The sequence below is a fragment of the Dermochelys coriacea genome, chromosome 22 (assembly GCF_009764565.3).
Source record: "Dermochelys coriacea isolate rDerCor1 chromosome 22, rDerCor1.pri.v4, whole genome shotgun sequence".
Classification (NCBI taxonomy): domain Eukaryota; kingdom Metazoa; phylum Chordata; order Testudines; family Dermochelyidae; genus Dermochelys; species Dermochelys coriacea.
Genome location: NC_050089.1, coordinates 16244773 through 16268695, shown reverse-complemented (window position 1 = coordinate 16268695; position 23923 = coordinate 16244773).

The window sequence follows — 23923 nt, the reverse complement described above, 5'->3', positions numbered from 1 at the left end:
AGCCCCTCTGAGTCACAGTTCGCTCCCTAGTCTACCCCTGGGGCAGTGCAGATACGAGCTGCTCTTTACTATGAGTAAAAGTAAACCCTCAGTCTAGACCCACAACAGCATCATGAAAACCAGAAAGCAAAATCTATTGTACAGTAGAAAGTCGAGCTGACAAGTCTTGTGTCATAATTTGAGTGGAATGCAGGATGTAAACAAGCAGTGCAAATGGTGAACAAGATATCCGATTTTAAAAGTTATTTCAGGCATTTAGAGGTAAGAACTTATAAAAATAGATATGATTTTTATCACCACACTGTAACTTTAAATCAAGCCAAAAAGCAGACAAGAAATTTAAATAGGAGCACATCTCAGCTTGATGGAGGCCTGATTTTCCAAGAACCCTTTATTCGGTGTAGGTTTTGTTCTACATTATAAAACCCCGAGAGTAACAAAACTCAGCCACAATTTCTAATAAATAGCAATTGACAGAATCTGAAGTTTCACCTCTCACTTCACCATTGCACAGTTTCAGACCCAGCTCAGCTGAATAAAAATTGGCACATTTCGCTGGGAGAAAGTCGATTTTTCAAGCCAGGAGAAATCATATTGCACAGATATCGGTTCTCAAACTTTGAATATGTGTGTAAGTGCTGGTAAAACACTGTAGCCTGCGTGGGGTTAATTAGCAGAGGCACTCTTGTGCTAAGTTACAGGGCAAAGCTCAATTAAGTTGGGAACTGAAATGGATAATTCCATTAAAATGGATTTATTCACTGTGTCTGCCGCTGACATGTGTCATGCTGAGGAATATGTTCAGGGAAAGTTTGTATTTTACCAGCCTTGCTTCCCTATCGCTATCACCACGAAATGACAGCAGGAGAGATAGTAGCAATTTCTAAAGCAGGCCGAGTCCACGCCTGGATTAATTCCATCACTATCAGTAGATACACTGGGGATGAATTTGGTCCATAAACCACAGGAGAGGAAAATTTGGGAAAATGTGGGCTTTCCGATTATATTAGACAAGCGATGCAGTTGGGCTGTCCTGACATGGCATAGTGCCGTGTGGGAGGCTCAAGTCCAGTTCCGAGGTCTGGGCTCGATCGTGGGCTCACACCAGCATCAACAGGAATAACTCTCCTGAAGTCAATGGAGCTACTCTGGATTTCACCCAAGTGGAACTGAGATCAAAACCCGGCTCCTGCTCTCTTGCATCCAGGGTTAGTGTAGACAGAGAATGCTGCACAGAGCCGCTTGGTCACTGGAGAAGAGAGACTGAGAGCATCAGGCTGCTCAACAAGCATCCTTCAAGGAATAGTTTAGGGTGGGTATTGATGGACTCTGCCAGGAGTTTCCTCCATGAAGACTCTGATATTAAGATGGGGAAAGCAGAGGATCCTGTGGCCTCTGAGGTGCTGGAGACTCCCATTCCTCTGGGGAGTACCAAATGACATGCTGATGATACCCACCGTTTGGTGTGCGCTCTGCATGCACCTGGGGCAGGATCCACACAGGATAAGACTCCACAACAACTGCTGGGTGCCGGAGTGGGTCCTTCAGCGCAAGCTGCGGCAGCTGCTGCTCCTTTAGCTGTGGAGGTCCTGGGTTCCCCCCCATTACGGCTTGAAATAGGAAGGGGAAATAGCTGGCCAGAGTGTCTTCTCTCACATGGGGTGTAACCGCTGGAGTCACTGGAGTTATACGGGTGAGATTAGAACCAGACCCAGGGCTTCCTGCCTGGCTAATAAAAAAGCTGCCTCATTGCTTGGGATTTAATTTGCATAGTTGCATATTTCAAATAATAATATTAACTGGATTCAGATTCTTCTCAAGCAGGCCACTGGAGCTTATTTCACCAACTACATGTTCAAAGGACAAGAGGCCCCAGTGCTGCAGCTGCAAAGTAACCACAGTTGCAGAGAACAACAGCTGTGGGTAATTGAACTGCTAGGTACTTGGGCTCATGCAAAACTCAGTGGTTTCACTTTCAAGGGGTTCACGTGAGCCAGAATCTGAGGGTCAGTTTTTGTGATGTTTGTACCTACGTAGAGGGACCAGATGTCCTGTTTTTAAAGGGACAGTCCTGTTTTTGGGGACTTTTTCTTATATAGGCATCTATTATCCCTTACCCCCTGTCCCTTTTTTTCACAGTTGCTATCTGATCACCCTACGCCTACAGAGCAAAGCAGTCAAAACCACCAGGCTGAGCCTTGTTTCAGGTCAAAAATCTAAAGTCACTGAGTGATTTTCACCCAGCACCATAGGTTCTCTTAGGGTATGTCTACATGGGAATAAAAGCCCCATGCTGAGGCTGACCTGGCTCAGCTGACTTGGGCTTGCAGGGTACAGGCTGCAGGGCTGTTTAATGGCAGTGTAGAAGTAGGGGGTAGGGTTCAGTTCAAGTTCTGGGATCCCCAACCTTGCAGGACCCTGGACCCAGGCTCCAGCCCAACCCCCAACATCTATACTGCAATTAAACAGCCCCTTAGCTTGAGCTCCGTGAGCCTGAGTCAGCTGGCACAGGCCAGCCATGGGTTTTTAATGTCAGTGTAGACATACCCTATGAAGAATGACCTGTATAGTCACGTCGCTCCTGGTACACAGATTAGCAAGAACCAGGCAGGTTTGGATGCTGCCTTTCCAAGCCCTCATCTCAGAATGGCCCAAAGACGGGAGCATTCCTCCAAAGCTGGAGGTACAAATCCAACCCTTGAACTGAAATGAGGCATTGAAGATTTAAGACAGCAAGAGGAAAGCAAATGGGGCTAAATTCTGCTCTCGCTTTTGCCAGTAGCAATCATTGCTGGACTGCATTGGAGCTGCTGTGACTAGACTAAAGGAACAGGGAGTGTTTTTCTAAAGACGGCAGCCATCTCCAGCGGTGCATCAGTACAGCACAGGAAAGGGACCCACCCACGCCCATGCCACTCACCCAGCTGAGCAGCACAGCCAAACTGCAATAATTAATCGACACTCACAGCATTAAGCAAATGCAGACTGACAACAACCCTGCCTCACCCCTAACCTGCGCCTTGCTAATATTAGTTCTACAGCGAGTCCCGCTGTCTGTTGACATGTTGTTTCTCTGCATTAATAAATAACTGCCTGAAACAATTACCCTGCTCAAAACCAGACTGATTGTTTTTAATTTGTTTGTTTGTTTCCCTGTGAAAGTTACCCAAAATAACTAAAGCGCAGGAGGCCTACGTGAGCAGAACTGCAGCTGCCCCAGGGCAGAGGTTGTTCCTTTCCCAGGCAATTTCTCAAACTTTGTCAAAAGCTTCATTTTAAACCCCCTCGTTCTTGGTCTCAGTGCACAGGGGTTGCTCACAGTGGAGTGCCTTACAGGCTTACGTCCCAGCACTGGTGGCACTTGCTTTCACATGGACTGTCTTGAAATGGTTCCAAGTTGGGGATGTCACACACATCTCAATGCACCTCAGTCCGTCCGGTGCTGCAGTCCCCCTGCTAGTCCAGTCCTGGGCTGCCCAAACAGGTCTTGTCAGTACTCCTGAATCCAGACCTGAAGCACCACTTGCTATTCCAGTCCTGAGGTTTTCTTGGCCAGATGCTCCCAGTCATGCCGAATTGTATTAAACTGGGGGCAATACAGCAATGTTAACAAGTGGGGGTTTGGCAGAGATCCAACCTATCCAATACATATTTGACTTGATGTAGCATCGAACCCCAGGGATAGTCTTCTATAGCTACCAATAGCTACCCGGCAAAGTTCTCCAGCAGAAATACAAGGTATACTGGCAAAAGGAGATAAACCACATCCTCAAATGACATAAGCAATATCTGCAAAAGACTTCTTTTGTCAGTATAAGCTGCGGAGCAGGGACCTGGTATCATAGCTATGTCACTTAGGGGGTGACTCTTTCACAGCCCTACCAGAAATACGTACACTGGCAAACCTTAGTAGTAAACCCCTTTTATAAGCAGTGACAAGCTGGTGGGCAGATCACTGGGCTACCCATCCAAGAAGCTACAGAGCAGATCAGTTCTGTAAAAAAGAAAAAGCCCTGGAAATGTAATACACAAAATTGTTTCTTCTTTTCCCAAGGTCAGACGCTTTGCAGTCAATTCAGGACATTGGGATACCTCTCCATTTCATATCTTCTGTTTAATTCTCACCACTTCATTAAAATCTGACCTTCCTGGCATTCTGTGGCTACTGCAAATGTCCATCAAGAGAGACCATTATATTTCAAAGGCTGTTAAACTGTCCAGTGGTATTTTAGCTTCTTTTTTATATTTGTTAGCAAATCATCAATCACCATCAGCAAACTTAGTGTATGGCAGAGAGTGGAAAAGGCAGAAATAATATGAAAGTCTAGAAGGATAAACCAATGAAATTCCCTTTTTCTATGAGCAGAGGAAAGGTCAGGTGAGATTCCAGTCAATTATCTCATTGTGTTTATTGATAAATCATTGGAGGTTTCATAGCTGTCAGTGAGTGACTTGAGACAAACAGATATTTAGTTAAATGCTGCAAAAGGAACAGAAATCAAATCTGTGTTAGATATAAATTCCTATGACTTAGCCAGGCTCCATGACAAGTGAAGGCCAGGATCAACTCACCCCCTAAACTATCCCTGACATGATTGTTTGAGCTTCTGATTTTGTGTTCATATAAATACAGCTGAGCAGACAGGTAGGAGCAGGTGTCCTAAACGGCAGGTGATATGTCATGGGGAAGCTAGGCTGTGCTCTCGATTAATTTAACTTTGAGCAGCTGGCAATCAAAGCCATTTGCAGGGCACAAGTGCAATGGGTTTGCTGGTTGTCAATGGCTTGAGCTCCATTTCCCCCCCCCCCCCCACACACACACACACTTTCAAACTACTAGCTGATTTCACATGGCACAGCTCAGTAGGACTGACATCCCTCTGCATAGGAAGGTCCCAAAAACTGGACTGCAGGACAGAGTTTAAGTGCAGAGCCAATGCTGAGTGCGGCTCACCAAACTTGAACAGTTTGGGAAGCACAGGCTAGGACTGAGATGAATTGGCAGAGCTGGGGGAGAAGGGTGCAGGATTAGAATTGCAGGGGCTGCTTCAGGACGAGGTTTCAGTACCTTGATAGAATAGGGGGTGCGTTTTGGCAGGCTAGCACTGCGGGCTAGCAGCATTCCATCCAGCTGCAATCGGATGGTGCTGAGCAATCACCACCTGAGAATCAGGCCCCTGAATGTGTCTCAGGCTGAGCCCTCAGGAACTGAAGAGCCCCCAAAAACTAATCACTTTTGAAAACCTTGGCTGTGCCTTTATATGGTTGAAAATGCACCAGCATGCACCCCAGCCATGCAACTGCCACAATACCTTGCTCAATTTGAGCACGTTCCATGGTGCATTGAGGGAGCAGTGGGCTAAACAGAGAGCCCAGCCTACAAAGGAGAATGAGACCATGAGGCACCCAAACTATGACTTCCGTACGGCACTATGGAGGCATTTCAGAACTTAAATATTTCAGTTTTCATCCTAAATATTACAGATTATGATTTTTTCCCACCAAAAATTACTTTCTTGGGAAAAGGAAAATGTTTTCCAACCGACTGTGCTGTGCATGCGTTTTGTACAGCACCTACCACAGTGGCACCTTATCCTACGCGGACACTCCCATGGTACAAACATCACATAATAATATTAGTAACACAGAAACATGACCTGTGAATGCTTGTAAGTCCAGCTCCTCAAAGCTCTTTGTGTGCCTAACTTCTATGGATCGCAGTGTGTGTTGGGTGTCTAGATGCCTAGAGGCCTCCTCCAGAGACTGGCAAGGAAAGAGTTAACTCTCAAGGAAGGCTTACAGCTGACTAGCTAAGTGAAGGGATTTGCTGAGAAGTGGGGCTGGGCCTCCAGCTGTGGGGCATTAATTACATTTCCCAGTGACTATAAGAAAGATGGAGAGGGGGACCTGTTTAGTTTGCTAGGGAAAGTCAGGGTCTCTAGGAGGAGAGCTGAAGCAGGGAAAAGAAAAAGGGGAAGTGTTTTTCATTTGTTAGCTTCTATAGTTAATATCCTAACCCTTTGCTTTGGGCTTGGCTGAAGTGGGCTGAGTGTCTGCTTTGGTTGTCAGGGTGCTATCAGTAGGCCCCAATTTGCTTATATTTGCTGACCCCAGGATCATAATCTCAGCACGTTTTTCAGGGAGCTTGGCCTCTGTTTCAGGGCAATAACCAACCCCAAACTTTGCGTGTTTGACACAGTTTCAGAAACTTCATTATGAAGGTTCTACCATGCAGCTTTGTTAGATGCAGCTTCCTCCAGAGCATGCTGAGGCGCTAGCCTGGCTCACCCAGGGGAGCAGGCGTGGAACCATACCAGTGTCTCCCTCATCCCTAGAAGGGACGTGTGTGACTTGCAGCACTTTCTGGGCTAGGGAGCAAAGGGAGTAGGGCTGGCTGTCAGTGGGCTTACCGCACCCAGCCCTGGGATACCAGGATTCTATGTAGTAACACTCTGCTTCCCTCTGTGGATCTCAAAGCACAATACAACCACTAATGAGTTCAGATGGAAATTCAGAAACAAGTTCTCCCATGGCCCACTGCGGAACATTAATCAGGTACCCTGCTGCATGTGACACACAAGGCTTTCATGTCACCAGCTGGTATTTGGTTGTTCCATTTCATTTGCTCACCTTATTAGAAAGCGAGGCAGTCCAGCCTTTTTATTTCCCCTCTGTTCATCTCTCCCATGGTGTTTCTTAACAGTGCTGATGACGTAGCAAGGAAAGACAGAGGCATGTGGAGAGGTAGGCCTGGGAGAAGAGCTATTTAATAAGAACACTGGAATGATTTATTACTTACTGCTCGAAGACTGCAGCCTTTCTCTCCAGGAAGAGCACACCCTCTGAATCTGCTCCTTTCATTTGCATAGGTAATGGCAACATTATTAACAGCCCACTGAAAAGTCAGAACCATGTGACCAAACAAACCAAGAACCACTAGACTAGAAAAGAACAGTGTCCCTTGGCTTGTAAATTACAGGGATCTTGCAATCTATACCTGCTTCAAAATTTCAAGTTAAAAAAGCAACTGGAATGACAGGTGTAAAAACAGTGGCTCACGGAGTTCTTATAAAATTAACCTATGTGGAGAGATGTGCAGAATGAAGGTTAAAATGGCCCTGTGGTGATCAGTGAAGTCCTGAGCTGCCTGTAATGGAACAAATGTCCGTGGGCTACAGGGAGAGAAGGAGGGAGGGCAGGGGTTTAGCAGATGGTCTCTGTAGTGCGGGGTGGGTGGAACAGCCCGGTTTCACGTGTACCATCACATGTTGTGAACGTATGTCTCTGAGGATGCTCCACTGTTGTGCTACAGTTTGTTTTCCAGAAGGACCATTCAGGATTCAGGCCCCATTTAGCAAGGCTCTGTACACATGTACACAGTTCCTGCTTCACTGAGCTTACATCCAAAGAGACAAGACAGACAAAGGCATGGACGGAGGGAAGTGAGTCACTCAGGATATTGTATTAGATGGCTATTAGTTCGATCCAGTATAGTCATTTTTATGTTACCTTTCCTAGGCCATATAGCAACATGGGAAGTTCTCAATGCTTCCTCTATCCACAAACAGACTGAGGGCTGGCCATTACTAATGGACATAGCAATGTGTTGCTGGCATCTTGCACAGTTTGTGCCAGCTCTATTTTCTGGCCTCTCTCCAGCACTATCAGTTCTTCCATTTTCATAAGTGCTCTGTGAATTACCCCTACAATTTAAAGAATGGGGGGAAATTATAAATTGATTAAGAGCCAATCTTGCCCAGTAGGTGCCTTTGTCAGAAGAGAGAGCCCTGGAGTCCTCGAATGACTGAAAAAATAAAACAGGTTAAAAAAATGGATAAAATATAAATTAAAAAAGAAGAAAGAGCTGGTTTCAATCAATATCCCTTGAATTATTGACTGCTCCTACCATTACATTCTTATACCCTCATAATCTTGTAGGGGAATTCTATGACGAGCACATCTGCAGGAGATAAGATGGCCATTGTCAAAAGTTATAATTCATTCCACTCCAAAGCTGATAGGTACACCATGTACTCTTTTTTTTTTCCTTCCTGAGTGACTCGGTATCATTGCAAATGACATAACATCATTATAGCCAAGCCATATTAAATATTATCAAAGGAGCCATCTCACACGTCTGTTGAGCTGTCATTATAGACAGGAGAACTTGTCTGAGTAGGACTTTTGCTTTCCCTTTTGTCAGCTCAAGTTTAGACAGCTTTCTGACATTCAAAAGTTGCCGTGACACTTAAGTTTTTGTACTGGAGAGGTGTGCAGAGAAGGGGAAAGGAACAAGCTTGGATAACATAAGTGTCATGTGACAGATATATCTTAACAGCAGCTTTTCTATTGCAGTATTTCTTATGTAAGGTGTTGGCTTGACAGTCCTGGAGACTGAAATCCTTGAGAAACTTCAGAACATGGACAATCTGGAGAATGAGGGCAAACGTCTCTGTATTACCTTGCCAGTATGATTCAACTCTGTCCTGGAAGTGGCCATTTTAGGCACCAGAGCACCATTCAGTAGAGCTGATCAGGATATTTATATTTGCTCCTATGAAAAAAATTTGAAAGTAAAGGAATATATTTTCCGTTTGTTTGTTTTGTCAAAATTTTGGGGTGTTTCTGGACAACCCGCTTCGCAAAATCATCACCATCAGACATTTCACACTGAGATTTTTGTTTTGATGGAAAAGCTATTTTTGTAGAACAGACTAACTGAGATTGCCCACTAATGCTGCTAGTTATGTAAGTGCTTATTTTAGAAAAAAGAGATCTGTCCACTGGGAATGTAATCAAGGCAACTATCCCTATTTCAGGTAGGTGAATGAACAGGTATCAATTGGTAACACAACTTTCTGTCACCATTGACCAAGGACAGACACAAGCCAGTGGCCTAGCAGTAAAAGCCTCTGGAATATATTTCAAAAGTGAATAGTGGTGCCTCTATTTTTGGATGTCCAAGTGGAAACACCTCAAAGGAGCCTGATTTTCAGAAAATGCTGATGGAAATCAGGACTCTCTGTGAGACTCAAGTTGAACACACACAATCACTACTAGTGTTGAAAATCTTGGCCTCTGTGCCCATCATCAATCCTATGATACAGCCAATATCTTCAGCCAAACCTACTGAGCTTCACCCATTGCTGTTTTTTAGAGGATTTTGTCTAAAATGAGTTTCAGGTCCAAATATTCAAACCTCAGCATTAGGGGCAGATCAGTAAAATATGTGCACGTATCTATTGCAACTGCAAAATCCTATATTTGTTCTTGCAAGTCAGGTAACTGAACAGAAAAATGGGTAGGTAAGGGTGTAATTTCCCAATCTGCACACACAAATCCCTATTTGCATGCACTAATGTGGATGTTGCAGACCCAATGCATGCACCTGCACATGTGCGGATCTGCCATAGCTCCCCTAGTTCTGAATGTAGCTCTGAAAGCCAATGCTGATCTTGTAAATGTCCAGCGAGTTCTCCAACCATCAGCAGGCAGCTGCTGGTCTCCCTCTTCCCCTGAAATTGTCATGAAGCTCTTTCTTTCATAAATTGCATGGGATTTTTGGAGCAGAGAGAGGAGGAGGAGGAATGAGAGCATTAGCAAAGGCATATACCATGCCACTTTCTCTGGGGCATTGTGTCCAAATAGAAAAGCAAAGGTCTGCTGATTTTTATTATTAAGATTTACAGCTAGGAGTTATTTTTCTTGGCAATCCTGTCCACTGCGTTTATGAGCAGCAATTACAAAGCATTTGGTACCTGGGAAAGCAACAGGCTCGAGATGAAATTCTCTGAGTGTATCACTCTGAGGAGCAAACGTCTTTGGTAATAAATACCGTTGTTCATTAAGGTAAAACACAGAATGCAGTCTTTCCCCAGGAAGCCTCCTTCCTCTTCTGAGCAGCACGTTTGCCTTATTTACAAGCGTCCTTCCCAGCCCCGCTGGAATGAGGCAGGCAGCAGGCCCAGAAGGAGAATTGATTAGACTCAGCCATTCGGGGGACCACATGTCAGAACAATGGGAAGGAACACTTTGGTCAAGTCAGTTTCATTGTTGTTCTCGTGGCTTTGGGGGAGAGGGTAGTTTGAGATTGTGAGTGAATTTTCAGTGTGGGCAAAAGATGCCAGACTGGCATCTTTGGACACTGAAGTCTTCTATACACTGTGAGCTAGATCACATCCCAGGGACAGAGCTCAACTAAGGAGCCAGCTCAGGAGCATCTCAGGGCAGGAACTGTAGCTCTGGAAATTAGTTTTCTCACTGCTCCCTGCTTTTTCCCAAGGAGTGATAATTTTGCTTCTGAGCTAGGCCAGCTGCAAATTACCACCCACCCCAGCTCAGCTGTGCTGACTGGTGCACTGGAGTAGGGGAGGTCAGACCACTCCCCACCTGCTCTGGTGCACAGTTGCCTCTTACCTCTGTGCCTGTTCAAGTCCGTACATTGGGGGGGGGGGCACTGAGGAGTCTGACGTCCACTCAAGCCCCTGCTTGGTGGCACAGTCTCAGTCCAAATTTAGCCTGGTGAGAAGTTCAGCTTGGGCACTGATCAGCTGGCATCTGCAGGATAATCAGAGAGTTTAGAACACTGAGGAACAGAGTGATCCAGTCTGCTGTTTCGTAGACAGACAGTTAATCATATACAGAACAAAGCATTTTCTCACGGAGCCAGTTAAAAGAAAAATTATCTTCACTTTCCAACCCCACTCTGGCCTTCTTCCCTGGGCAATGATTTCTAAACCTTTCCGGGTACACCAATTCCATTTACTAAGGGCTTTTATTTTCAACCCTTAGCTGGCAAAGGGTGAAATGTAACCCTAACGTGACTAACTTCCTTTAAAGAGAAGAGGAGAACTAACCCAGCTCAATGAAATAATGAGAGACTGTAGCTCTCCCTGCAAATCAAAATGTTATTGTTCCAATGCAATATTAATGATCAGACTGCAACCATTTGTAATGCGGTCATCACAAAAGCAGCTGTTACCATTTACATGTTGATCTCCCAGAGTACTTTATTAAGGTATTATTTTATCATGCATTCTAGTAGCTCAGGGGCTGCATTCCTAATGCATGTAGTGAACATTTCTCATATTTATAAATAATCATTCCTTTCCTTCACTTTAACCACGAGTTAAGGGCCATGAAAAAATTCAGCAAAGCCAGAGGCCACATTTTTGTGTGTGTCCTTTATGAATGGGGAAAAAAAATAAGATGTTGGAAAACATTTTGGGAGCCCCATAATTTTTAGTTTGTATTTAAAAATAACCCAGTTGGAGTTCTGCTGTCACTGCTCCTCGGCACAGAGCACTGGCTTCAACCCCCAAACAACTCAATATTTATACATGAGAAAGTAAATGCTCAAAAGATCAAAAATAAATCAGGTTAAAGTCCTGCTAAGGGAACCGGGATTTAGCAAAGGAGCAAAAAGCAAGAAGCTGTAGCGCTGGAGCTTGACTGCTGCAGAAAGCATTTGCAGACCTGAGCAGAGGAAGTGTCTCCTGCAAAAAACAGGAACTATGAGGCTGTGGTCATTTTTGTGGTCTGCACTCGATGCGTCCCTGGGAGAGTAATCCTTTTGTTTGTGTGAACAGGGAACTTCAAAATCTGGGTCAGAGAAAGGATCCCAAAACTTACCAAATTGTTTGGGTCTACAAAAGTGGACCTTGAAACCATGGAGAAGGGATGTTTCTTGTTATGTTTTGCATTTTTTGTTGCCCAGCCAGAACCAGAAAGAGCTGAAAGGCAACTCAAATTTATTTTTAAATGGAGGAAGAAAAGTCAACTGAATTTAGATCCACCTTCAGTAAAAATGTGAGGTTGCACTCCAGTTTCAGAGATGCTCTGGGTGGGTGGGATTGGCAGATGCCTACTTCTAGCTAGAAAAGGACTTTCCCTGGGGGGCAGATTACCTTATTACTGCAGAGTTCCTTGCACCTACCTCTGAAACAGCTGGTGCTGGCACTGTTAGAGGTATGACACTGGGCTAGATGGACCTGGTCTGATCCAGTAATGCAATTTCTCTGTTCCTTTGTATTAGAATTGCCTATGACAGTAGTCATTTAACTTCAAGAAGAAATGGGTACAAGCCACAAAACATAGATCTAGCTCCAAATTTCCAGCCCTCCAAAGGCTGAAAAGTCCCTGTTCTTAAGGCTTGAAACTGGCAAAATATCAATGGGGAAATTGACACTCTTTTCTAGAGATGCAAACCAGGTGATCTTAGTCACTTTCCTCCCAGCACTCATGAGTCCTGCATCTGGAGCTATGTCCCCACCTGGGGGGAGGGGGAGGAGGCTGGAGTAAAACCACCAGCAATATTTCATCTGGAGAGTTTTAAATATGAAACTCAGACAGGCTTGGTGTTTGTTGTCCCTGTTTCTTGTGTCCTGGGTGGTAGGTATCACTTAGCCCCAGCAGCCCTTAGGTTGTGACTCTGGAAGACAGGAGGGATAAGAATTTGCCACCAAAGCTTTTCACACAGTGAGGTCCCTTGGGAAACCTCAGATCACCTCCATCTCCACCTCCTCCCTTGTCGCCTCCATCCCACAAGAGCAAAATGCAGGAGGGTGATGAGCAGGTCAGCCGTTGCAGCTTCAAGGAGCCCTTTAAATCATAAGAGTAGACAGTTTCCACTGTAATTGCCTTGGATAATCAGTGAGATTCTTCCATTTCCTTCTGCTAATATTTCCTGTTCAAAATCACCCGAGTGTTGCCATATAAATTTCAAGTGTTAAACCCAGAGCAATAATAATCCTGGGTCTGACTGGGCTGTCCGGTGCAGGGGAGAGGGTGAAAGGCAGATGTTGAGAGATGGGGTGCTGAGCTGATAATTCATTGCTGCCTCTGTGTTGCTACCCTCCTAAAAAAATAAGAGTCACAAAATAGAATAGAATAGCCAGCTCTGGGCAGGTGTAAGTGACAGTAAGTGAGACTATGCGGCACCACAGACACAGGACCACGTTTCCCTCTCCCATGTGAAAAGCTGCACAGCGACAAAAGCTAAGCAGTAGTGAGCAACTTGGCCTGTAGGCTGCAGCCTTCGGGCTGCTTCTTCCTGTCCAGTAAGTGGGATATGACAACCTGGAGGGGTGACCTAGGGCTTTCCAACCATCCTGCTGTCTATGGGATCCCTTGGTACCCGTGAAGGGCCACAATATTTGTGCATAGGAGCTTTTGAGGCTCTCTCCCAGCCCCTCTATCTCAATGGGAGCTGGGCTCTAATGGTGCATCTCCACTGCAGCTGCGAATGAGCCCCCCAGCCCTGGTAAACAGACTCATGGTCATGGGACTCAAGCCAGCACACTACAAATAGCAGGGTGGACATTGTGGCACCGATGCAGGCTCTGGCTAGCCACTTGGACCCAGGGGTAGGGTGGGCTTGTGCCCGGGTGGCTAGCCCGAGCCTGCAGCCGTGCCGCAATGTCCACACGGCTATTTTTAGTGTGCTCAAGCCCCGCGAGTGCAAATCCATATACCCGGGTGAGGAGACTGGCTCCCTGCTGCAGTGTGGACACTTTTATTTACTTGTAATCTTAACAGGGCCAAGCCCCTCTCTCCTCCCAATATTAACCCAACCCTCAAAAATCATGAAACTGGCTTAAAAACCAGGAGGGTTTTTTAAAATAATGAATGTAAATGTAAATCAAAACATTCTTTGCCTTTAGGATTCATGTTTTCAAGCTTTTCTCTGAAACCACAAGGGATAGGAACTAATATATAACAAGTGAGAGTCTGACATAATCACATGATTCCAGTGCTGGGGCTTTGTGAAAGACATCAAATATCTTGCAACTCACAATAAAATCACACGAGTAGGCAACGGGGCCGGATTTAGGGGCCGGCGACCCAGGTGACCGGTTGGGGTGCTGGGCTTGGAGGGCGCCAGGCGCAGGATGCTGTTTTTGTTGTTAGTGGCAAAAGGGAAAATAGAACATGCGAAGTAACATGCTTCAGGTATCCCGTGTGTGGATTCATCTTTCACTCACCTCCTAGAATGTTCTGGACCTTTGCAGAATCTCGTGGAATCTTCCAGACTTTCTGAGAACTACATTTTCCTCAAACCTCCTAGAACAGGGGTGGGCAAACTTTTTGGGCCGAGGGCCACATCTGGGTGGGGAAATTGTATGCAGGGCTGGGGCAGGGGGTTGGGGTGCGGGAGGGAGTGCGGGCTGTGGGACGGGGTGCAGTGTGCAGGAACGGGCTCAGGGAAGGGGGTTGGGGTGCAGGAGGGGTACAGAGTGCAGGAGGGAGCTCAGAGCAGGGGGTTGGGATGCAGGAAGGGTGTGGGGTGCGGCGGGGGCTCAGGGCAGGGGGTTGGGGTGCATGGGGGTGCGGCAGGGGCTCAGGGCAGGGGGTTGGGGTGCAGGAGGGGTGCGAGGTGCAGGCAGGGAGTTGGTGGTGGGGTGCAGGAGCGGTGCAGCAGGGGGTTGAGGTGCAGGCAAGGGGCTTAGGGCACAGAGTTGGGGGACAGGGGGCAGGAGGGGTTCGGGCTCTGACCTGGTGCCGCTTACCTAAAGCAGCTCCGGGATGGCAGCGGCGTGCACCGGGGCCAGGGCAGGCTCCCTGCCTGCCTGCCCTGGCCCCACGCCATGCTGCTCCGGGAAGCGTCCGGCACCACATCCCTGTGCAGTCCCTTGGAGGGCGGGGGCCACAGGGCTCCACGCGCTGCCTTTGCCATGCCTCCAGGTACCTCCCCCAAAGCTCCCAGTGGCCGCAGCTCCCCTTTCCTGGCCAATGGGAGCTGTGGGGGGTGGTGCCTGGAGGCAAGGGCAACGCATAGAGCCTTCTGCCCCCCCCCAGGGCCCTATGGATGTGGTGGCGGCTGCTTCTGAGAGCAGCGCAGGGCCTGTAGCACCACGGGGGGCAATCCTGCAGGCTGGATCCAAACCCTTGAGGGGCCAGATCTGGCCCACGGACCGTAGTTTGCCCACCCCATCCTAGAATGTTGTCAGCCAGGCTCTTGCAGGTATATAAGGGGTGAGGCGTCGCCAGGCAGTCAGTGAGATATAAATACACATTTATAGATCGTAGCGTGCTTATTTGTCATCTGACATGACAGGGATAAATCATGCATGCAAATCGTGCATCAAAAAAATAAGATATTCAAAAGTTTAACAAATGGAGGAGATGCGCCAAAGATGTGCCTCGTCTGGAGCACCATTTGGTCTAAGGCCAGTTCTGGTTGGCAACATGGACACACAAGAGATATATAGGCATGGTGTCAGGAACCCATGGAGATTTATTTAGACAGGGTCAGCAGGTGACACCTCTGATCAGTGGCAGAAGCAGGAGTAGAAAGGACCTGAAAGTAGTAGAAAAGCTAGTCTGTACCCATTAAAACATGCTGTTTCTCATCTTTCTCCATTAGCCTTGCCGCCCTGAAAGCCTATTTGGGTCATTAATGCACTATGTGCAGAAAGAGGACTCTGGTGACACAGGGAGCACGCGTAGGCAGGAACATCAGACCATGATTACAGTCTAACTTAATGCTGCACTAATATGAAGCCAGAACATATGCAAAAAATGTCTGTCTGCTAAGAAGTTCATGGGAAGGGAAAAGTTAACGGGCCCTTTCTAGGGAAAAGGATTCAACAGAAAACTAAGCAGCACAGTGAAAATGTTAGTTACTTTAAAAAAACAGCCACAGCTCCTGCTACAAACACTGCTAGCAATGCACATTGTCTCCTTTCGCCTGCCCCCTTGTCAAATATTAGCACCGACCCTCTCTGAGCAAGAAGTCTGAGCTAAAAGGCAAAGGACTGGGATAGATCCTGCATGGTAGTGGCACAAGCATGTCTCATAGTTGAAGCTAAATAATTTACAGTGGGCTTAAAACCATTAATATCCCCTCCCTGTTTCCTCAGCAGCATTCAGAGCCCAAGCGTAGGGGCAGCTGCAGTCACGGGCCTTGGATCCGGACTTGTGTGTTGCTGGGCAAGTTGTTTCCCTGCTTCATTTTCCCCATTCGTAAAATGAGGGTGGTTACTTGGCTTTGTAAAATTTCCTGAGACCTAGGGATGAAAAGCTGTAATATATAAGTGCCCAGTGCTCTGGTTGGTATTGTCTGTGACAGGGGCTCTGGGCAGTGGGGCTGGTCCCATGCGTCTGCTTGGCACACTAGGAAGGACAGTCATAATAGATCTATTATAGCATATCACTAGACATGAATGGGGCAGATAAGAAATGAGAGCTCAGGTTAGAGCTCTGCTCCAGCTGCTCCCATCAGACGCCCACCAGGAGCCTGTAGTTCGTTCTGATGTCCATGTGATACAAACCATCCCCACAACAGCTATCCCTGTAAGGGACCGTCTTTTTGTTCTGTGTTTGTGCAGCGCCTGGCGCACTGCGGACCTGGTCCATGACTGGGGCACAAAGGTATTACCACAACACAAATCATAAATAAAAACAATGATAACACCAGGGGAAGAAGAGCTTCCACGGGGTGAATAGGAGTATTAGTAGTGGGACATGCCTAGAACAAGGGGGTCTAATTCCTTTTTGGGTCCATAATACAATATAATAAAGGTAATGAATAGGTCTTGGTCACACCCCTTAGTCGTACAACAGGGGTCCTCCATGTGGAATCTGAACCGTTATGATGGAACAATATGGGGGAAGCTGACACTGCCTGCATCTGTGCTGGGGATAAAGAAAGAACTTGAGTCCAGTTTGCAAAATGTTTCGGATCCATTGGGATGAAAGATGCCGCACAAATGTAAAAATAGGATTCTTATTATCTTACTGGGCTGCTATTCCCCTGTCCTCTGTGCCTCACAGCAATGCTGTTGGATGCCTCTTTGTTTTGCTGCGGATAGTATGTTTGGTTCTAACTGACAGCAATTTACAGTAGCTGAGAGTCACTTCACCCTATGCTGCATTCATAAATTAATCTCTCGGGATTAGGCACTGCATATCAGGAACACTCCCAGGGCACGTTATTTACACATTATTATTATTAATAATAATAAAAGAAAAGCAAGATGCGTTCTGACAACTTTCAATAATGGTCTGAAATAAAAGCAGAAATCACAAAAACCCAGCCTCAGTGCCTGAAATTAATTATGTCCATTTGGGTGGGGCGTTCGGTTCTTTTCCTTCCAGGTGCCATTTGAAGACAACATTATCTTTTCTTTAAAAGATTGTCACCCAAGAAAACATCTGACAGATCAAAGAGTGAAGCTGCTTTGATTTCTTTATATTTATTGTCACTTACGTTATGGTTTCCTTTAACTGTTGTGTTATTTTAGGAAGATGATGCAGGTTTGGATTTATTATTTATTGCTGTGGTGCCTACAAGGTGCTTGTTTTAAGCTCTTAAGCACAAAAATAATTCTAGTTTGAAGAGACATGCAGAAGTAATACAGAGCTGATGCACCATCAAAACTCAAGTGCTGCCCAACCCCATAAAATCAGAGACATTCTCTCTGCTCCCTCTCTCAGGAAGAGCCTAGGTACATAACCTTTACAGCATGCCCTGAAAGCCCACCAAGAGCATAAATTCCAGAGCAGAAGGATCATGGGTCCAGACACTCAGCTATAATAATCGGCTTAGCTCCGCCACCTCCATTACTCCAGGCTCTACATCCAGAATCAGAGGGATTAATAATAATGTCCTCTGCTACCTGTCCATGCAATTCTCAATTACCTGTCCTGCACTGAGGGCTTGATTCAAAGTCCATTGGAGTCAATGCAAAGACTCACATTGATATAAATTAGCTTTGAATTCCTTAGAAGCTGCAGTGATGAGTTTAGGAGAAAAATCTTAGCTAGAGGACCAAGTTGAACCATAAGCTGGAATTTTCTGCTGCTTTTGGTTTCTTTTTACAAACCTTGGAGCTGATGATCAGCATACTTCTAGGTTTCAGAGTAGCAGCCGTGTTAGTCTGTATTCGCAAAAAGAAAAGGAGTACTTGTGGCACCTTAGAGACTAACAAATTTATTAGAGCATAAGCTTTCGTGAGCTACAGCTCACTTCATCGGATGCATCCGATGAAGTGAGCTGTAGCTCACGAAAGCTTATGCTCTAATAAATTTGTTAGTCTCTAAGGTGCCACACATACTTCTAGGCCCATTGTTTTTTGAGGAAAAGACCTTTCAGATTGTCTCTCTTTTTCTCAGATGTATCACTCTACCTGTTCACAGGGAGCAAGGAGACCTTACTATGGCATCCCTTCCTACCAGCCAGAGGAGCACTGGTAGCTGCAACCCCCTGTTTTGAAAAATCTTTAAAGGTGCTGACAATGGGTGAATAAGCAGCCCAACCAAAATGAGAGTTGACTCTCCCAGCTTTTTTGCATGTGTTTTTTCCCAGAGCATGAACATTTGAACATCCACAAATGCTGAAGAATAATAAAAGGTAGAAAAGTAGCATTCCATTAACTGGGCTGGGGGGGAAAAAGGGACCATTAATGCTAAGCTTCAGCTAGCGGAACACAAAAAACAGTATTAAAGGATTTGCTTTTCATGACCATAATTCAGATTTGATGTACATTTGATGTTTAATGTATGAACCACAAGTGATTTCAAACTGGCATGGCCTTTTCTAAACAGAGTTTTAATCTAAGGGTTGGGGTTTTTTTTTCCCCAAGGTTCAGACTCAGCGTCTGTCAGACAAGAGGAGAAAAAAATAAGGCAAAGCTCAGTGTGAGGATCTGATCTGGACACAGGCTTTTGTTCAGTCTTTTATTGAGATTTTACCTCTAATCTCTCCCTTTTTGATGCAATTTAAGATTAAGGAAATGAAAGGCAAGGCTTCCTGTGAACAGTTATACAAACAGGACAGCCAAGGGGCATTAGTCAGACAGTTTTGTAAGGGGCTTTGGGCTGCTTTCCCTGGAAAGGACAAGGCCTGGAGGTGAGCAGCACACGTGAGCACTGGTGGAGACAGGAACAAGGCCAGCTTCCTGTGGCTGATGCTCAGAGATGATTGACCTTAGTGTTTAAACAGAACATCCTTTTCAAGAAGGCCAATGAGCAACCCGTGAGACAAATACTGCACATGCATCCTATAGTGCCACAAACGTTGCTCTCCTCTTGAATTCAGACATGCATCCACAGAGACTACACGTCCCAGTTTAATACAGTGACTTAGTTCCTCTCTTCAGTCTGTCTCCAAACACTGACTCAGGAAGGTGCTTGAGCACGTGAGTCACTCACTATAAGTATGTAAGAAGTCCCACTGAAGAAGTCACTATGTACCTTCCTGAATCAAGGCACCAGTGTGGGTCAGAACAGGCTACTTGCACATTGCTAAAGGATTTTCTTCCTTAGGGCCAGATCCAACACCCACTGCAGCCAGTGCAAAGTCACCCATTGACTTTAAAGGGCATTCATGGGTACTTTTGGTGCAGAAAGACCAAACTGCAGGTCCCAGTGATGTCCCAGATCTCTTTATGTGTGTAGAGTCAGTTCATTATATCAGCATGTGATACTCTGCCTTGATCACGCTAGACCTGTTAAGATATGCTGAGCTAAATCCAGCTCTGCTGGAACTCCATTGACTCCACTGTGAATTGGCACTTGATGCTATTTCCAGAAGTCTCCCCCACTGACCCATTATTGTCAGGGGGCAGCTCACTCAGAGCCCACCTGGCCAGCCTTCTGTACCAGGGTAATCCAAGCACGAGGAATAAATCTGGCTTTCACTCTGTGTGGCAGAATGTTGCCAGCTTTGCTATGTGCAAGTTACAGTTCTGCAGCTCTTGTGAAAACCAGGAGAGTCTAATGCACAGGGAACTAGCCTAGGAGTCAAGGCTATGTTCTGTTCCTGGATCTGCTCATCACATTAGGGAAGTCACTACATCTCTCTCTGTTTCCCCTCCCACTTTTTGTCTGTTTAAATTATAAGCACTTATACAATGGCTTGGCACAGTGGGGTCTTTACATGCTACCCTGATCAAAATAATAAACGATAACATTCTGTTTTCCATGTCTCTGGATTGAATTGGAAGAAACACCACCATTTCCCAATCAGGATGTGCCAACAGTTACAGTTGGCCATTAATTTGATTTGAATTCATCGACTGTGATCCCTTGAAATGTTGAGAGAATGAAGAGAAACCAATTCCTGCCAGACAAGCCATCTAAAATAATCAGACCCCTTCATGTGGCCTGCTGATAAATAGGTGCTTTTTAGCCTGACGAACAGACATGTCATTGCAAGACTTCACAAAATGATTATTAAATAATTCTGACATTTGTTCAGGATCAGCTGCAACCTCAGTACCCGGATCAGGAGATGATGTCTTTGTGTTCTGGGCACAGCTCCAAAGGGGTCATTAATAAGAGTGGACCCAAATTTTGCCAGAGGAAGAAAGATTTATCTTCAATTAAGACAAGTGTAATTTTCCAAGCTTTTGCCTTTCAGATAAATAATTTGTCTGGAGCTTTTTAAAAACAACTTTTTAAAAAATAATTCCCAAAGGACAGGAACTACAGATTTTCTTCCCCTTCTGGGTATCTAAATTTAATGCAAAATAAAGGTCAAGAAACGAAAAATAGAAAAGAACTAAGGACCTGATCCATTTTTATTAGTTTAATTGAAACTGCATGCTCCTTGGGACAGGGGCCTTGCCTTCTTATTTGTTTGTACAGCACCTAAAATATCAGTGGTGCTAGCTGCAGGACATAAGGCATTTCTTTAAACTTGAGATAAGTTTCTTGGATCAAGAACTGGCAAATAAAAATCCTGAAAAGTTAAAAAAATATATTTTTGAAAGAATTCTACAGCCCAGCACACAGTCATTAATAATTCCAAGACACATTATTATATGTTTTTTTAGCATTTTGCAATTTTGACACTGTTTTCATCAAAATTTGCAATTTGGACCTAAAAAAATTGGCAACATTCTTATGATTTTTTTTCCAGTTTGTCAGTCTGCTCTAGTTGTAAACATGGATGAAGGTGATTCATCACATTGATCCATACTTCCTATCTGAAACTACACAAATTGCTCTGCCGTCTCTCATCTTTGCCCCAGTACACCACACTTGGGGCCAAGCGTAGCCTTAATTACATCTAATAATTTCATCACTTTTCCCACAGGTTGATTTTTGTTTTTCCATTACTAGAGATACAAGTAACAGTGCAAGTGCTAGCGGGCCAGGTATTCACCTTATAAGATCTATCAGCCGAGTTGTAATTAGCTCCCTTGTTGACAATGGGGCTGATCATGCACCATTAAAGTCAATGCAACTTTTGCCATCAATTTCAGTGAGAACAAGATTGGGTCTAATATCAGCAGAGAGGCCAGGAATTGCATGAGCCATTGACATTGGTCTGATCACTGATGTCAATGGAAAGATTTATATTGACTTCAGTGCACTTGGATCAAATATTTAAGTCCGTACAGGTCATATTTGGAGTACCCTGGTGGGTGCAGAGCAGTGTATGTAGAAAGTTGTCACTGCCCTTGCCTTTCCTGTAGCACTATGAATAAGCAATGCATGATTTATAAGGCTGGAAGGGACCATTGAGATCATCTAATTTAACCTCCTGGCCAGAGGCGGATTAATGATTTTGCCGCCCCTAGGCCCAGAAATAATTACCGCCCCCCCAGCTCACCTCCACTCCAGCTCCAGCTCCGCCTCCACCTCCTCCCCTGAGCGCGCAGCCGAGTCCTGCTTCTCCCCGCTCCCTGCCAGCGCTTGTGCACGAAACAGCTTCGCGAAGGAGGGGGGAAGGGGGGAACGTGGCGCGCTCAGGAGAGGAGGCGGGGCTGGGGCGGGGATTTGCAGAAGGGGACCAATAGAGACAGGGAGGGGGCGGGGAATGAGGGCTGGGAAGGGGTGGAGTTGGGGCGGGGCCAGGGGCGGAGGGCGTGAACCGGCACCAGGGGAAGCAGCCTCTGGCTGCTATTATAAATTTGGTGCCCCAGTCCTAGGCCTTGTTGGCCTAGGCGTTAATACGTCGCTGATCCTGGCACTTCTCTCTCCAGGGCAACCAATCCATTGGCTTCACCAGCGCTCAGTTCACTATTAAAAACATTGTAAAAGAAGAGGTATTTAGAATAAACAATGCAAGGCCCCCATCTAAAATAGAATCCAGTTCCCTATGAAAATGTTAATTGTCTAGCACATTTGCTTTCGGCCTGACTCTGATTCCAATTCCCCTGGCTTTGCCAGGCCTTTTGCTGCTTTGTAGGCTGCTTATATTTCCCCCAAGATTTCCCCATGGAATCCTCACAGCTGCATTACCTCAGTGCCGTGAGCTTAGCGTGACATCATTGGTAAGGGGATTGGCAGCAAGAGCCATTAGCTAAGTTTGCCCTTCACTTTTGTGGTGCTGAAAATCTAATTGGCTGCTGAGTCAAAGAAGAAATGTCCTTGCTCTCCCCTTTTTAATCTGGCAGTCATTTTCTTCCTCCTGGGATTCTAGTTCTGGTCACTGATTCCTCTAGGACACTCAATATGGCCTTGGAACAATTTCCTACATGCCTAATTTGGTGTGTTAGAAAGCATAAGTCATTCTATATCTGAAAGACAGCAGAAATCCTGCTCCAAAACTTAACTCCAATAGGAAAGAAAGGCAGCTAACTAGCTTGCCCTTAGTTATTAAAATATATCACAAATGGATTGAAAATATACTTGTCCTATTGTCCATGTCATGTGGGAGAACTTGGATTTGATTTCCAGCTTTGGTTTCATGGTCACATAGCCATTTCATGGTTTGCTTGCTGCTGCTGTTTCTAGAATTGTTCTATATACCCACTGCCTTGAAAATACAATAGGAAACGTGAGGAATTACCTGTCCTGAAAAATAACTTCTTTCTTCTTTTACTATAGTTCCAGTATGGACCTTAATGGTCTAAAGAACTCAGAATAGACCCAAATTATCCCCAGGCAGATCCCCCTCTGGAAAGTTATTTTTTGGGGGGATTGGTTGTATGATAGAGGGGTCTGAGGTGCCATATAACACTGCTGACACTTCACTTCATATCTCAGAACCCTTCCCTGAGCAGCCTGGATGACTCTAGAGCTTAATAGTAGGCTAGAATATGCTGTCTTTTATCTTTTCTAGGCCACAGGTTCAAGTCTGACCAAGGCCAGACACAACTGAAAGCTGTTCTCATTTATGGCTGTTTGGTTTCCTGTGTAAAATGTCCATCCCATCATGTCCATCCCACCATCAACCTCAGCCTGGACCAGTCCACACAAGAGATCCACTTCCTGGACACTACGGTGCAAATAAGCGATGGTCACATAAACACCACCCTATATCGGAAACCTACTGACCGCTATTCCTACCTACATGCCTCTAGCTTTCATCCAGATCATACCACTCGATCCATTGTCTACAGCCAAGCGCTACGATATAACCGCATTTGCTCCAACCCCTCAGACAGAGACAAACACCTACAAGATCTCTATCATGCATTCCTACAACTACAATACCCACCTGCTGAAGTGAAGAAACAGATTGACAGAGCCAGAAGAGTACCCAGAAGTCACCTACTACAGGACAGGCCCAACAAAGATAATAACAGAACACCACTAGCCGTCACCTTCAGCCCCCAACTAAAACCTCTCCAACGCATCATCAAGGATCTACAACCTATCCTGAAGGACGAGCCATCGCTCTCTCAGATCTTGGGAGACAGACCAGTCATTGCTTACAGACAGCCCCCCAATCTGAAGCAAATACTCACCAGCAACCACACACCACACAACAGAACCACTAACCCAGGAACCTATCCTTGCAACAAAGCCCGTTGCCAACTCTGTCCACATATCTATTCAGGGGATACCATCATAGGGCCTAATCACATCAGCCACACTATCAGAGGCTCGTTCACCTGCGCATCTACCAATGTGATATATGCCATCATGTGCCAGCAATGCCCCTCTGCCATGTACATTGGCCAAACTGGACAGTCTCTACGTAAAAGAATGAATGGACACAAATCAGACGTCAAGAATTATAACATTC